The sequence below is a fragment of the Bicyclus anynana genome, chromosome 20, assembly GCF_947172395.1.
Source record: "Bicyclus anynana chromosome 20, ilBicAnyn1.1, whole genome shotgun sequence".
Classification (NCBI taxonomy): Eukaryota; Metazoa; Arthropoda; class Insecta; order Lepidoptera; family Nymphalidae; genus Bicyclus; species Bicyclus anynana.
The window spans coordinates 832,532-848,352 of NC_069102.1; positions in this window are offsets into that span (position 1 = coordinate 832,532).

The following is a 15,821-nucleotide window of genomic DNA, read 5'->3' on the forward strand; positions in this document are numbered from 1 at the left end:
ATGTTTGAAAACCTATTTAACTATTCAAGCGTTGACAACATGCCTTCAGCCTATTTAGTATAGAACAGTTATTAACAATCTGCAGCAACACAGTAAATGATTCTTATCCATGAATATTATTATATTCGGCTTATCTACAAGAGTACTAAGAGATATTATGATATTCATCTTAATGAAATCTTATAATTAATTAAATTGGAGATTTTTTTTTAGGGTGATATTAAAAAGTTACTTGTGTGACAATTGAGTAATAAATAATTAATTATAATAATATCATTGATCACAAATTGTCTTAGAGCCCAGTCTGTATGGACTTCAAGTAAAGAGACACAGATTGCCATAAATAGGTTGTAAAATATTTGTCTAAGACATATTTTGACAGTTTTGTGGGTGGGTGACGTTGGGCTCTCTTTTCATTAATGGTCATGTGCAGATGTATAGATTCTACATACAAGTAAATTAACCATACTATTGCTGTTGTTTTAGATTCAATCAATCAGTTTATTATTTGCAGATACACTAGTGTATTTAATCCATGTCTCATTTGTTTATTTCTAGCATTTTATTAGATTGCAACATTTTGTATAATTATGAAAATTAGTAATTATTATGGGGTTGTGGTTAGAATTATATATTCGGATGGTTACAATGATATGTGCATAAGGTTTTAACTAGGGTATACTAGTACACTAAAGGTAAAAAAAAAAATTAGAAAATTCCTTGGCCAACATATTAAGTGGTATAGGTTTTGAATATAGATTTGTATTGGGTCCTTAGGTAGTCAGTACATTTGTGCATCTACAAAGTGCACGCCACCGAGTTGTTGGTACCTGCATGCAACTGATGGGTGGTCTGCATCAAGTATGAATCAATATAGAGACTTAAATCATTACATCAGTAAAATAATTAATGGATATAGCCAAAAAAAAAAAAAAAGAAATTTAACAGAATTAAAAAAAAAAGAATATACTAAAATTAATGAATAGGTAAAACCTCTGATAGCAAACTAGAGGTATATAACAAAGGGGGTGGTCTGGTCTAAGACAGGTTTATGCTACTATTATTACAAAAAAGGGGGTAGTCTGAAGATAATTATACAATACATAGTCAAATATCATCTTTTCTTATCTAGTGATAACTACTAGGATTGGATTATATACTAAAATTATTACAATCATAAATCGCAATATTTTCAAGAAGTCTTTATTATCATTAAAAAAAAAAAAAGCATTTCTTTAAGAGAAAGAGTCTTTTGTCTGAATTAAAGTAAATTGATAGATTAACACATGTTTAACATTTTATTTCATTTTATGTACCGGGCCTAAGGTTCATTCAATTATAGACTGATTTTCTCTTGGATGCTAGGTATGCTAGTTATGTTAAATTAAATTATTTGTCAAACAAGTATGATATTTATCTGAACGATTAAGTGACTGAGCTATGTGATACTGTGTGAAAATATTTGATTACAGATCCGAGATGCATGGATATTGATTGATGAATATGGGATATATGAGATTCTCATGATAATCATTGGGTTGAACACAGCCCTATTCGACAGTTGACCCAAATCACAAAGATGAGAGAAGTTACACTATGTATTGATAACACACGATTTAAATTTAGTATTTTTATTTATGATATGATGATATTATAATTATGTATTATATTGAGAGTTATTAGTTTTGATATCATATATACATATATTTTAAATATTTGCTCACATCCATGATGTTATTCATTAATTATGACTTACTGATGACGATTTGTGTTTTGGTAAAATTTTAATATAAGGATAGATGTATTACACAGGCCGACACGATTTTCGTTGTCCAAGATATAATTATTTTTTTTCTACTGATTTTGTAGTGCTGATTACGAAATCAGACCTAATTTTATCATATCACATCAGATTTTTAGTAAAATTAATATATTCGCTAGTTTTGATTTTTCAGTGAAATTTTCGAGTTTTGGCACTCTTTCTTTGAATTAAGCGACCTCTCATGAGAAATTACTTCAGTTATAACAACGACACACCTATTTGTAACGCGTTTCGTGGAAATAAGCTGTTATAGTGCCTTTGTTAAAAAAAAATATATATATATTTTAGTTAATGGTTTTTTTTGTTGTTGGAAAACGTCTGATAAACATAACGTCTTCTATAAAGTGTCACAATAGTCCAGATATATTTTGTTACATTTGTTGAAACTTTATGATTCTAAGCAAAAACTGAAAAATTTGTGGAAAATATGTATAATAAATATGTAGCTTATTTTGACTTCAAAATACAAATAAAATCGTGGACTCTGCAGTTTGTACTAATCGTGTTGAACAATTAAGGCAGTGGACACTGGACATACAGCAAAAGACAATCTCTACCTTTTGGTACTACCTATGATATAGTGAAAGCAAGACAATCATACAGATATTGTTATTTTTGCTGTATGTTAGAAGCTTTTAAAGTAAAATTTGTTTTCCTTTTTGTAAAAAAAAATTGATGTGATAGAGTAATTGTGCAGGTATTTTTGTGTTCAAAATACTATAAATTACTGATAATTTTTACTGAAATCAAAACAACGTTCAAAAAGTATTCATTTGTCGGCCGGTGTTATCGATAATATTTTAGATAGTATTATAGTATAGTAGTGTTATGACGACTAATATACCGTTATTTGTTTTGTGAATGATTATGGATATATTTGTTGTATAATAATTTCTCTATTGATTATTACACAGCAAAATAAAATAAATAAATAAATATAAAAAGATTCCAACGAATTGATAAACTCCTTTTTTTTTTGAAGTCGTTTAAAAATGTATGTATATGTATTTATATCTGATTTTATATTTTGATTATCTTCTATCACATGTCATCTGGAAGTCTAACACGATCATGAAGTCCTGTAACTATATTAGTTCTGAACTTGATGGTGAGGGGTTCGGTGCAGATGCAACACATCATCTGGAAGTCTAACACGATCACAAAGTCCTGTAACTTTACTAGTTCTTGACTTGGTGGTGAGGGGTTCGGTGCAGATGTCACACATCATCTGGAAGTCTAACACGATCACAAAGTCCTGTAACTTTACTAGTTCTTGACTTGGTGGTGAGGGGTTCGGTGCAGATGTCACACATCATCTGGAAGTCTAACACGATCACAAAGTCCTGTAATTTTACTAGTTCTGGACTTGGTGGTGAGGGGTTCGGTGCAGATGTCACACATCATCTGGAAGTCTAACACGATCACAAAGTCCTGTAACTTTACTAGTTCTGGACTGGGTGGTGAGGGGTTCGGTGCAGATGCCATTAATTGATGATGACGAATTTGACAAATATAAATAATGTTTTGAAATGATGAAAATAGATAAGTTGATTGACAAAAGCTTCACATGAACATTATGTTTATTTATAATATGTATCACTCTTATTCTTATTTAACATTTTTATGATAAAAGTATATAGAAGAAATCAAGAATTTCATTATAGTTTCATTGGATTCTTTTAAATAACTTATGGGATGCTGTGTGATAATTAATTATAAAATTTTATTGTTAACATTGTTCTATTTATAGTTGATATTATAGTAATGTCATAATTTCATGATATTCTTGTGTTGTTTGGGGACAAACTTTTAGTAAGGATGGCCGAATATTAGAAGATAAAGACATTACATTTGTAAATATTACATATCGTCTATGTACTTAATGCTTTAAATTAATCTACTACTCTGTCTAAGTTAATTACAATATTTAATAAGTCTCTGTCTAGAGTAAAGCTCCCTCTTGTCATCTGGAAGCTCAGACAAATATTAGAAGATAAAGACATTACATTTGTAAATATTACATATCGTCTATGTACTTAATGCTTTAAATTAATCTACTACTCTGTCTAAGTTAATTACAATATTTAATAAGTCTCTGTCTAGAGTAAAGCTCCCTCTTGTCATCTGGAAGCTCAGACAAATATTAGAAGATAAAGACATTACATTTGTAAATATTACATATCGTCTATGTACTTAATGCTTTAAATTAATCTACTACTCTGTCTAAGTTAATTACAATATTTAATAAGTCTCTGTCTAGAGTAAAGCTCCCTCTTGTCATCTGGAAGCTCAGACATACATAAGACCTACCTCGCTAGATGTTGTTTTTCGTCAAAGTACATGATTTACTTGTATGATCTAATGCGATTATAAGAACTGTCTCTGTAGAATCGAGGTTTCATAGTTATAACTTTATATTAACATAACTTTTAGTTTAGTTTAGGAATGACAAAATGACAGACAATTTTGTCATGAATTTGGGTAATTGGACTGAATCTGGAAGTGATTAAAGATTGAATTTATTTCAAATTTGTAAAAACAAGAATTAACATACCAGTTTAACTGAATTTAAGTGTTTGGATTTTTATCAATAGAATCACTATCAAAATCTGTATAGGTCTGTATTCACAATTTGTAAATATTGAATGAGAAATCTGTTAAACTATAATTATATAATTCTTAAAGAATAATTAAATGTATTGTAGGGTGTTTCAACATATTGTTAAATCAAGGTTTAAAATTAGAAAATATCTGTAATGACAAAATTGAATTTTACTACTTGTAAATCAGTGAATTTAGCAAGTAGTAATAATAATAGATTAATTGGGACTCACTTTTGTTATAATTAGAAATTATTGGAGAATTAATGAGTTGTGGTAATAAACATAAATTAAAATTTTAAATACTATGAGACATAGTTCAGTGAATCTTTATAATAATGTAATGTTAGAATTTATTTGTGTTTACAAAGTTTGAGGACAAACTTGTAGTCAGTATGGCCGAATGTTAGATTTTTAATTATTTAAATAATTATAAATACATAAGACAACATATAAAAACTCCTTCTTCCAGATAAATGTTTTAATCTGTACTGTTTATTAATGATAATGGTTTTATTCTGAGGTTGGTAGGGTATTGTGATATATACTCTATGTAAAAGAGGCGAACATGCGATTATGTGGCGTGAAGTTTATTTAATTAATGTATTATCCATCTACCAAAGCAACGATTTGTTTAAGAATGAGTAATAAGTTATTTGAAATACAGTTTATACATTCCAGCTTGTGTTATTTTATTCCATTGCTTTTACGTGATATTTAATTTCTTAAAATGCACTCATCTGAAAACTTGGAGGTGCATGCCTTCGAACCTACACCCTCCAGAATCAGAGGCAGAGGTCATATCCATTAGGCTATCACGGCTCTTTTCATCTGTGTAAAGCTAATTAACCATCGGTCCAGGTAATTACCATAAACAGTTCTAATAAGGCTCGTTATAGAGTGAAACTAATACGGCAATTCGCACCCACTGGTGGGTGGGTTTATTGTCTAAACCTTTTTCGTGTAAAAGGCCTGGCCCTGCATTTGAGCTAAGAATGATGGCATATAAATACTTTTTGTTATGAAACTCACGCACTGTTATCACGAAGAAAGTGATCGAAAGTTGTTTTCTTTAAAAATCCGCGATTACGATTGTGATAAGCAGATAAGTGGTTATCGGTGTGACGTCACGACCTTGTGGCGGCAGCACGCGGTTGTTGACGCCGGAAGGGCAACGTGTTTGGTGTTTACGAAAATATTCCAATTTCAGATGTACGCGACGTCATAGACTAAATGGGCAAGGACGAAAAGTTCAATACCTTATTCTTTTTTTTTGTTTTAATTAAAAAAACAATATGAATCGTTGAAGTAAGAAAAACTTTGTAATTCCTTAAGTAAATTATACAATTACCTACCTTAAACCAAAAAAAAAAATTAAACAAACAAAAAGAATATTTTTTTACAATTATTGGTTTATTTTACTATTATTAGACTGTTAGGAAACCCTCTCAGGTGAAGGTCTCTTCCAAGGATCGGCATTCTTCTCAATCTTGAGCAATTTGTTTCCATTGCGTTCCAGCTATCTTTCTAATGTCGTCTTCCCAGCGTGTGTAGGGTCTACCTATACGACGCTTGCCTGGCGGTCCCCGCCATGCTGTTGCCGATTTTGTCCAGCTGTTGTTTTTTAGGCAAGAAAAGTCTTGTGTCTCTGCTAAAAGCCAATAGACTTTGGGGTCTCAAGGTGCTGGAATATCTTCCACGCAGGTTACGCTTCCAGCGCAGTCTCACCAGGTGAAATGACGACATCAAACGAGTCGCAGGCAGTCACTGGATGCGTGCGACTCAGGACCGTGGTTTTTGGAAGTCCCTACAAAAGGCCTATGTTTTGCAATGGGCATCCATCAGCTTTGGTTATACGAAGCTCATAGTTTTGACTATTATGTAGAGATTGAAGAATCTCTACATATGTGCTATGCACTGAGGAGCAAAGCACTCTGTGTTAGTGACCTTAAATGCAATGATCCAATGTAACTGACCCCAACGTTATGTGAACACTTGCCAAATTATTTTGAAATATAGGTAACTGACTTGTGTGAAAATATTGTTTTATTTGTGGGTATTATTTCAATCTAGATGTTTTCGACACGTTTTTGAGGAATGTGATGTATTTTTGCCACTTTCATTTTTTTAAATTGGATATTTTTGCCAACTTTTTTGAGGATAAAGTGCACGGATTTTTATTTATTTTGTGTAAGTAAGTACGAGTAAATCGTCATCATTATCAACCTTTAGCCTCGACTCAATGCTGAGCTCGAGCCTCCTCTCAGAATGAAAGGGGTTAGACCAGTAGTCCACCACGCTGGCCAAGAAAGAAAGAAACTGGGAAGAATATGTCATAGCTCCAAGGAAGCATTTTATATTTAAGTATTCAAAAGAATTCATAAAAATAAGAATGGTTCCTCTTAATTTTTATATTTTAAGAAGTTTAGTACTTATCTAATTATAACAAATATTCAGTTAATATTGCGCTCTCCTTCTGCATTTGTTGCCTTGTAAAGTTGAACCAATTTTCCGAGATATTGTAATTTGCTGTCCTAAAAATAACAGTAGAAACACTAACCCCACGGTTTCTCTCGCGTAGTTCCCGCTCTCGTGAGAATACGGGGATAAAATATAGCTTATGACACTCATTAACGTGGCTTTCTATTGGTATAGGAATTTTCAAAATCGGTTCAGTAGATCCAGAGATTAGCCCCTACAAACTTTAACTCTATAAAATAATAGACCCTTGGGCCATGGAGTCGCAGTGTCAAAAAATTTTACTGAATCATTTCCCCGCGGCTAGTTGCCTCGACTGGTGACAGAAGGGCTGGCTCATTTTTTGCGCAAAGGATCAGCCTGGCTGTCCAACGCGGAAATGCAGCCAGTATTCTTGCCACCATTCCACGTGATTTTGTATAGAAATTAGGATAAGTTAGCCTAAGTTCCTTATTGTATTATTTCTCTAAAAAAAAGTAAATATAAAGGGTAAAGAGTCACTGCTGACCAATGCTATAGTGAGTTATTAAAACAATTGGTTTATTAAACGCATGTTGACAGATTGTCTACTGCGCAATAATACTGATATGAGTAAACTATATCATAATATACGTCATAACTGTGATAACCTAAAAATGGAAAATTTATTATTTACTAGCGAATGCCCGCGGCTTCATTCGTATAGAATCCCGCTGGAACTCAATAAATAAGATAAATATACATGGTTAAAACTGTCCTCATTCGCACGAGAGTTTTTTTAACAGACGTTAAAAAAGCGTTGCGACGTTGGAAATAGACTTTCATTTAACATCATACGATGTTAAATGAAAGTCTATATTAAGGCAGTCCAGAGAATGAAACATGTAAGGCGCTCCAAAGACTAAACGAATGGGATATACATTAGACACATAAGCTGTTAAAATATTTTGTATAGGTACTTATACTAGGTACTGTCATTCCATAGGGGACGAAAATATTGGCCAATATACAGAAATAAAAATACAATAAAAAATAAATGAATTACAAAATTTTGTTTTTGTTGTCGGTAGAAAAATAAATGGAAGTTACATTTGTAAATTAGTACAAAACAATTACACACGAAATTGATTCATTTATTGATCTAGGCCAAGTTTGTAACCATGACACTATACTATAGTATGAGTGGCGTGATGTAGGTATGTTTGTTTGTATGGATATGAAATCCTGAAGAACCTTCAAGTTCAAAACTAATAGGAACAATTATAACCGCGCACGCAATATTACAAAGATCACGCACTATCCTGAGAACGAGAGATGTTTTTATAGAGCGCGAACCCGTGAACGCTATATCTTTTTTTTTTTTTTTATTCTTTACAAGTTAGCCCTTGATTACAATCTCACCTGATGGTAAGTGATGATGCAATCTAAGATGGAAGCGGGTTAACTTGTTAGGAGGAGGATGAAAATCCACACCGGTCCCACACATTACCGGTTTCTACACGACATAGTACCGGAACGCTAAATCGCTTGGCGGTACGTCTTTGTCGGTAGGGTGGTAACTAGCCACGGCCGAAGCCTCCCACCAGCCAAAAAAAAATCATCGTATATGCTAATTTTGATTAGAAGAAGATTTGATTGTTAGTTTGCAATATCTAACAAACTACCAGATATCTATAAGACTGACAATATAAATAGTTTCAAGAGTAAGGTTTCTAAAATGCTTATGGATAAATGTTTATATAACTTAAATGAGTATTTAAATTACAATTTTCAATGATATTCTTTGACTTATGACAATTATTCTGACATATTTAATGGTTGACATGTACATAATTTGAACGCATTTTAACATGTTATTGGTAATAAATATTTGACATTGCACTAAATTTAACTTATGTTAATGATTTTGGCAGTATATATTTGGCTATATTATTATTTTATTTTATCAGTCACAGTAATTTTGAATTAGATTTGTATTGGTCATAGAATCATAAAATATCAAATTGTATAAGCTATTAAGTTTTCTTTTTTTTGTTTGAATAAAAATTAGTATTAGGTACATAGTCTATTTAAATTTTTCATACACCAAATCATTATTGGTAGAAAGTATCAGGGTCTATTATATCATAAGCTATCTTTGTAAACCTGCTTTCTTATGAATAAATAAATAATAATTTATTATTATCATTATTGCATTGAATAGGCTCATAAACTACTAAAATGATTTGAAAAATTATTTAACTTTTGGGAAGCTACATTATCACCGAGTGCTATAGGCTATATTTTATCCCCGTATTCCTACGGGCACAGGAACGGACAAATATACAATGATAAATGAAATGAAAACTTGTAAAAAGAACTCAAATCGCAGTAATCCTTTTAAAAAGTATAATAAAATATGTCAACGTAATTATGTTGTGTGTGTTAAAAAGAAAATTTATGGTTACAATAAAATTATGTTATTGTAAAAACCACTAAAACTAGTTCCTAGGTTCGTTGGGCTGGTTGCCGGCTATTTGGTGGTAATTAAAAATATTTAATAAGTAGTACACGAAGGGCACAGAAGTGCACGAGATCTACTGACTCACATTTAGATACAGTACAAGGCTTGCATCGGTTTATACAATAACTGTGAACTTGGACTAAATTGGGTATTTTTGAATATTTTGATTTTTTGGGAAATTCAGTTTATCATCAAAGTCAGTCATAATCTTGTAACGTAATGAGATAGTAAAGATTGTTTTTTGATTGGTTTAAAATTTTAGAATATATTTGTACACACATCACGAGTAAAAGCGAAATAATAACTAACTAACTAATGGACGGATTGTGATGTAATTTTGCAGAGACTTCGTATTCAGGTTACTTTTATCTCGGTAAAATTCACGCTTTTTGTGTTTTTGTAGGATTTAATCTCTGAATGTACAGAGCCAATTGTTTTTACTTTCTTTTACTAATAAAAAGCCACGATATGTGCGAGTGTCACAGGCTGTATTTTATCCCCGTATTTTCACAGGAACAAAAACTAAGCAAGTAAAATCTCGGAACGATTTTTATATTTTATTTTGACGGCCTGCGTGGCGCAGTGGTATGCGCGGTGGATTTACAAGACGCAGGACCTGGATTCGATCTTCGGCGGGACCGATTGAGGTTTTCTTAATTGGTCCAGGTCTGACTGGTGGGAGGCTTCGGTCGCGTCGTGTAGAAACCGAAACGGGTGTGGATTTTCGTCCTCCTCCTAACAAGTTAACCTACTTCCATCTCAGATTACATCCATCAGATAAGATTGTAGTTAAGGGCTAACTTCTTAAAAAAGTTTGCTAGTAGTAATAATAACTCAAAATATCGCCTAAGTCCGCAGTCGCAGCGGTCAACAGTAGTGCACACGCTACGTTGAATCACACCGATCACTTCCTACATAATTTATAATTTCATGGACCGATCGGCGTATCTGGGCTAATTGCTCACTGATTCACGGCCGGCAGTTTGTTTTTGGTTGATTTTGTTTAATTTACTAATAATTTAAACAATAACTACCTCGTTGGTCCAATAGTTAAGCTGTATAATATTTTTGACTCAACTGAGTGGACTAATCAACGCAGAGTTATAGTATTTTTTATAGTAATAACTGATGGACATAGCTCAACGAGTCACTAAGCTAAAATGGCAATGGGCGGGGCAGTGGCGTGCACTTCATAGATGCAAAAATGCTCTGCCTACCCTAAGGACTCAATACAAACGTATGTTGGACCACAATACACAGTTGGACAAGGAATTTTCCAATTTTTACTTATAGTGCATACCCTAGTTAAAAATTATGCACGACACTGGGGCGGGGCACATAGTTCGAAGAGCCGATGGACGTCGGGGCCCCAAGGTGCTGAAATGGACATAATACAAAGGTGTGAAATGAATAGTGATTTATACCCTAATTTTTAATTCATTTTTTGGTAAACAGTACTCATAATGCGCTGATCTTTGTCCATCTAACTGAGGCGTCGAACTAGGCGCCTGTATACCACCATCTACGTTCTTCAGAGCATAACACAGCAATGCTGTATCGCGACAGCATTACTTCCCTGGATGCTCTCTGTCATAAAACTCTACTAGTCACACGATGACACGTCAGAAAACGCCCCCTCAGCAACGACAATGGTTGATCTATGTCATACGGACGTGAATTGCAATCATGGTCATGGGGGCGTCAGAACTGATATCACTCAACCCATAAACCCATTGACCCCAACTGTCACTCTAAACTGAGGTTTGAGTCTCGCAGATGTCCTTAGAGAGTCTTCGAAGTCGTAACTTTATGATTTGACTCTGAAAATGCGTAGGTACTTATTAAAATTACTTTATAATGTTTGTCAATTAAATAGTACAAGTTAAGTTATAGATATATCATCTGTAACTAGTACTATTTAATTTAAACATACTTTTTACTTGATATTTTTATCAGTCGTTCCTTTTCTATTTTATAACTAGTTGACACCGCTTTTACCCGCGTGGTTTCCGTTCCTGTAAAAATACGAGGATAATAGCTTATAGCCTTCCTCGATAAATGGGTTATCTAATACTGATAGAATTTTTCAAATCGGACCAGTAGTTCCTGAGATTAGCGCGTTCACTCAAACAAACAAACTCTTCAGCTTTATAATATTAGTATAGATTAATTTTTGGATCTAGGATTTTTATTTTTGTGAATAATTTTTAAATAAGTATTATTTTAAGATATTGTTAAAATATGCACGCTTATTTTATCCGTAGATAGCGAATTTTGTTATATATTGTAAAAACCATTGTAACCCACAATTCTGCAAATAAATAAAACAAAAATAATATTGAGTAGGTACTTTATAGCAGAGAAAAAATATAATTTACAAATACAAATTGCGTAATTTGATATATAATTCTAGTTTCTAACACTCCGAATTTCGCAATCTTATGAAATTCCGGCCATTGAACTTTATCATTTTGCACTAATCTTTACAACTGACGCGTTTCAATAATTTGAATAATGTGTGTAGATAGCAATGGCATTAAGATCGGAAGTTGTGTCCCTAGTTTATAGACTGGTTTACTAATATTATCATAAGTCAACACACGGACAGATACAGCCAGGATGTAGTGGGTAGTGATCTGTCTCCAAAAATTAATGGAGATGGTCCAAAATTGTATGGAGCCCAGGATCAGTCATTGTACCCTGGCGGAAATAAAAGAGAATATTTTATTTAACCATTTTTGTTTACACAAATCTAAGAATTTACTTTAACTCTTTCGAAATAATATATATTGTAATTATTTTGAATTATATAAACTTAGCATTAAGAACTTACCACCTAACTTAACTTTACTACCTAACATAACTTGTTTGTCACACACTTGATAAACTGTTATATTCTTGTTTCACTACTGTGGAAGAAAGTGATTACCACAATACAGGGAATCCTAGTGTGGAGATCACAGACTTATGTAAATTATTTTTATGTGTACTAGTGAATCAATAAATATTATTATTATTATTATTATTATTCTTTCTCTCCTTGGAAATGCAACATTAAAGGTAATAATGGCGGATTGGTGACGTTTTCAAAGCAGTAGTCGATTTGACGTTTGCTGTCAATTGTCATCTCATAGTTGCTTTAAGGGGGCCATCTTGATATAACTCAAAAACTTGGGATTTAATTTTATGTATTTCTTTTTATTTAGTTAGATTTATTCACTTTTTTACATTTAAATAAAATCCTTGTATTTTTAAATTTTAATGATACGGGGTACACAAGTGGACCTGAAATGGATCATCTCCTTTATTTTTTACCCGACTGCATGCTGCTGGGTTATGTTTTTCGTGCATATCTTGTATGTATGTAATATTCTTTATTACCTCATATCTTCCAAACCGCTAAACTGATTTATCTAATTAAGATATCGTTAGATTCGTCTTACAAGTGTTCTTAGATAAATGAAATTAAAAAAAACCAACACGGCGATTTTGAGACGCTATAGACTTTTTAATTTTTTTTTTGGATATTGCAATATGGATATCAAATTCAAGGGCTCATCATAAGGATTTCAAAATGGTATATACGAGCCCCGGGACTCGAACCTTGGACCTCATAATAGTGGAACAAGCTAACCACAAGACCAATGGGGTACGTATAGGTATGAAGTGTCAATGTCCTTCCGATCAAATCAGCCATTTGGTGTTTCTCAAAGTGTTGCTGCCTATCGCAATATTATATACCTATTGGAGTCAATGACCTCATTATCACCGCCCTCAATATCACCGATACCTTTTATCAAATCTCATGAACCTCACAGCTCAGATACACAATCGGTAGAGTTCATTACTATTGTGTTCGACCGATTTCTAAATGTGCAATATTTCTAAATATTACTCGACGAGTAAACGATGAAGCGGGCTAAGTTGTTCCGAGTAAGATAAATTCCACACTCCTTTCGGTTTGTACACGACATCGTACCGGAACGGTTAATCGCTTGGCGGTATGTCTTTGTCGGTAGGGTTAGGCAAACCTGGATCAATTAAAAAAACCGCAATCGGCCCAGTGGGGGATCGAACCCAGGACGTCCGTCTTGTAAGTCCACCGCGCTTACCACTGCGCCACAGAGGCCGTCAAAAAAAAAAGTTTATTGCGGCTCTCAAAAATCTTATTTTTCTTTTGTTATGTGGAAAACTGTCGCTCTCACTTGGGAAACACCCTTTTCTGCGAGAGTCAAACTAAGTTATAGGCATAGATAGAGGACTTTGTTCTATGGATATAGGTACCTTTCGGTTGCTTGTTAACATCCCATATATGGCTCACTGCTGAGCTCGAGTCTCCGCTCAGAATGAGAGGGGCTAGGCCTATAGTCCACCACGCTGGCCCAATGCGGATTGGCAGACTTTACACACGCAGAGAATTAAGAAAATTCTCTGGTATGCAGGTTTCCTTCACACAACTGAAAAGTTGGAGGTGCATGCCCCGGACCGGATTCGAACCCAAACACTTCGGAATCGGAGGCAGAGGTCATATCCACTGGGCTATCACGGCTCTTAGGTACCTTTACATGTTTGTAATTTTAGTAGTTGGTTTGGTAGTATTTAAGATCAATTTTACTGTAATAACATTTAATTCATTTAGTATTCAATCAAATCATGCCGAAAATACTCTGACCCTTCCAACCCAGAGATCCAAGTAAACAATATGGTACATTTACTTTTCAAAAGTAGATCCAACTTTATAAAACTACTATGAAAATAATCGGAGAGAGGATTTTAAGCAGTTTTGTTCCTTTCCCTGTTGTGGTTCGACTGATGACAATGTTTTAGGTACATGAATTTATTTCAATCAACTTTATTGCATCTATACTCGATACATTTCATGTAAGAAGGTATTTGCAGCTTCCTTTTGAGTCCTTCAGGAGGCCCAAAGTCCCAAAAGGCGTATCGATATATTACTGATTCATGCACAAAGTCACCCAAGAGCTGACGCTTATTTAGGCCTTGTCATCTAGAGAAGTAATAGCACCAGCGTGTTGCGTGAACAATTAGTTGGCTTAAAGTTGTCATTAATACTATAAAGGCGAAAGTTTGTGTGTGTGTAAGTATGTTTGTAGCTCCATTACGGCTACTAAAACGATTTGGCCGAAAATTGGATTGGAAATAGATTTTACTCTGGATTAACACATAGGCTACTTTTCATTCCAGAAAATCCATGGTTCCCGCAGGATTTATGATAAACTGGACAAAGTCGCTTGCGTTCGCTAGTATTGTATATTTTTGAATTTAATATATTGTAAATATCAAATATTTTTCTATTAGAAATAGCTAATAGGTGATGCCCGTGTTTTAATTGCAAAGCACGGGCAGGTCACTCCAGTATCGGACACGAGGAAAGGTCAAAGATAACAGCTGGTCATTGACCCGCCGGGTGAGTACGCGCGTGTTATCGTTCACGAAATACAATGTTTTTAGGTGCTCTTATCTACGTCTGCTGATAGCGAGATACACCGGCTGTTCACTGCAGATTCATAGACATAATAATGAGAAATAGATTTAACAGCCTAATAAACGCCAGCCATACACAACCAAGTTTACTGTTAAGTCTGCAGTGCGCTTAAGAACGTGGAAGTGAAAATTAACTTTTTGCCGGGACTTTCAGATAGAAAATAAGAGATTATCATACTTTTCAAGGCACGGGCGGTGCTATGTCATATCAACTAGCTCTAGTAGGCCTATTACTATTTTGGTGTTTATTATCAACCTGTTAAAATAAACAACAAATAAATTGACAAAATGTCATTTAACTACTGTGTGATATGCACCATTAAGCACCAGACGACAAGTTTTTACATATAATCTCAATTTGTATATACACATATATATACAAATATCTATAGCCTACGTCAAAGATAGTAAATAAGCCTGCAGGCTGGGAGATTTAACTGAAAATATCTTAGCTCTTTTTTTACTGAAATTTTCGTAGCTTAGTATTTCATAGCTCGACCTCGTGATTCAAATTTACTAACTACTAAGGTAAGCCGCAAAGAAAAAAAAATTATACCGCGTGATGCTTACTCCAATTTCTCATATATCCATACAAATAATGAATATTTATATGGATATATGAGAAGTGTATGGATTTTTAGAAGGTAACCCGGCAAGAATCGGCCTGTATGGATTCTTCGCCACTGCTAACTACTGAATTAGAATTGCCATATCACTATCCAGCACGCTTTTAGGCTAAAAGCTACCACCACGCTAGCCCAAACCGGATTGGTAGACTTCACACACGTAGAGAATTAAGAAAATTTTCAGGTATGCCTTTCTAATTCCTTTCTAATTTTCAGGTATTTCTTTCTAATTTCTTAAAATATAAGTCATAAAACTCAAGTATATATATATAACATTATATATACAATGTATATATAACATTATACTA